Below are 2,424 nucleotides of genomic sequence, written 5' to 3'. Positions count from 1 at the left end.
CTTGACCTTAAACAAAGCTTAAAATAGGCTAAAACTTAGATAAAAATACTATACGTACTTTCAAAAGGTGCTTGGTCTCCTTGGAAATAAACACATCATTTAGTACAATAGTACGGTCAAAATGGTTGAGGTACCACATTGACCAAACTCCCGATGTGTTCTCGTGGGTCTCTATGTGAAACTGGGTTGCAGAAGACTCCATTCTAAAATACCTGCGAACACAGCACACATGCATGCTATCAGCCCCCAGAATAAGACAACCGTCTGCACTCGAATAAGCCTCGACCTACAGAAAGGGTAGCATCATAAACGTCAGAACTGCATGCTAGGAAGGACCTTACAGACTACTTTCTCTAACCTCCCTGCCCACAAGTGGAGCACCTGAAGGCCAAAGGGAAAGCGACAGAGCCAGGACCAGGACAGCTCACAGAGGCCGCCGGGGCAAAACCAGGACCCAAACGGGACTGAGAAACACAGGGGACTAATTTGTTCTCCCACACCTTGCTGCTGGGCCCAGAACCTGTTTAGTGATGGGAATCATTCAGCTTCCTCTTTCCCACTGTGCAAACAACCCTTCCTCTGCTTGTTAGCAGTGCCACTGCATGGAAGGCAAGTCCAGAATCACACAAGTCTTAGTTATATTTTAAATCATTTCTAAATGGAAAAAAAAAAAAAAAATCCCATATGATTTCAGAGAAAGTAGAATTTACCTACCCTGGAACCACAGGAGAGGAGAGGCAGGCGTTTAGTGCTGGAGCATTTTTTGTTTTCTTCATCTCTTCCTTCACTCCACTGTCACACGATGTAGCTGTTTTGAGGTAAAAGAAATAAATGTGAAGTGTAAGTATCTTTTCTTTCATTACTCGTAAACAAACGCAAGATACATGTGTTAATTTATAACTTTTTAATCACTTCACTTTTTCTGTCTCCATTAAAATCATGCATCAGATATAAATGGCAAAATCCTTTCTCAAACACTGTCCTTCTTCTTTACTGGCTTGCTGCCAGTTATCTAAAACACGATGTCTGCCACCCCACCCACCCCCTTTTATAAACCGACATCTCATTTCTTTCTGGGGGGGAAAAAAACGAATCAACACTTTGTGGCCTTTTTTTTTTTTAACAGAGATCTGTATTCACCATAAATAAGAAGTCCTTGGGTCTTCCAGAGATGACAAAAGTTAAAGATAAAGCTCAGCTGGGTGGAGTGAAGAGGAGCACGTGGGGGCATGAGCGAGAAAGGAACGCACCTCAGTGACAAGAGGGAGCTTCACAGTAAAGGTGGGAATGCATTTCAAATCACTGCTGCTTAATCGAAACATCAAGCTTTCCTGGAGCTAGGTTATTAAATTATTGGTATTGCATTCTTAACTCTAATACTCAGCTCTTTTTCTAAAGCTATACACACACACGCGCGCAATTAAAAAAAAAAAATTCAAATGCTAACAAAAAATGTGAAAATAAAGTCTACCTTTCACCCCTGACTTCCCAATTATCTTAGAAGAAACAACTGTTAACAGATTCTTGGGCATCCTTCCAGCTGTTCTACACATATACAAGTACACGGCTATCCTTTAAAAAACCCAAATGTACACATACTGCTTGCATTACATGTCCACGTACAGTTTTTAATAGCTGCAGAGTATATGGTCCCCATGGGTGAACTACGATTTAAATCAGCTACCTATTGATGGATGTCTACGCTAATCTGTTGTCACAATCAATGCACATTTTTGTAGGTAAAGTTTTGGATACATATGTGAGTATATCTGTAGATAAATTCTTAGAAGTAGAATTAAGGACTGGAGAGCATATATGTGCATTTTAAATTTTCATAGAGATTGCCCATTTTCTCTTCAAAAAAGCCTGTATCAATTAATACTCTTGTCAAAAATAAGTGGGTTTTCCCCCTAATCATTACCAACACAGAATATTAACAATCTTTTTTATTTTCATCGATCTAAGTAATAAATGATGTCTCACTTTTTGCTTTAAATTAACATTTCTTTCAATATAAGTGACATGAGGCATGTTTTCATATGTTTAAAATCCACTTACATTTCTTTACAGAAATCTCCTTAACTATAAGTAAGAACCTACAGATAAGACTGCGTTTATACTCATTAGACCTTCTGCATCTCATTCTACACAAGGAATAAAACTGAGTTGGTACAATCTATCTGTGAAAGCAGTACCTCCATCGACCACATTTATATTCTGGTCTTTCAAACTGCCAGTTGAGTTACGCTTTAAACTCAAAATCCTACATGTGTGGCAGACTAAAAGTGGCATCCACAATCATTTTTTCCATTATGCCATTTCTTAGAACTATTAGGACTGTGGTATTGAAAGCAAACCCATTCACTTTCTTCGAAACGTGCCTAATTTGTAGTTTTAAGTCATTTCACAGAAAGAATTGCCACT

General features: G+C 38.7%; 1 long non-coding RNA gene across 1 annotated transcript in view; it reads right to left on the bottom strand.

Moving 5' to 3' along the window:
* Positions 1 to 63: 63 nt before the first annotated feature.
* The window catches only part of LOC111734680, a 4,810-nt gene continuing 2,449 nt past the window's right edge, over positions 64 to 2,424 (bottom strand). Inside the window, exons 2-3 of the long non-coding RNA XR_002778552.1 lie at positions 715 to 848; positions 64 to 212 (exon numbers count right to left, since the gene is read on the bottom strand). This is a non-coding gene — a long non-coding RNA (uncharacterized LOC111734680). The remainder of the gene's footprint in view (positions 213 to 714; positions 849 to 2,424) is intronic.

Source organism: Pteropus vampyrus, unplaced genomic scaffold, assembly GCF_000151845.1.
Source record: "Pteropus vampyrus isolate Shadow unplaced genomic scaffold, Pvam_2.0 Scaffold3651, whole genome shotgun sequence".
Lineage (NCBI taxonomy): Eukaryota > Metazoa > Chordata > Mammalia > Chiroptera > Pteropodidae > Pteropus > Pteropus vampyrus.
Note: the sequence above shows the minus strand (reverse complement) of the source record. Positions and strands in the feature narration are given on the sequence as shown.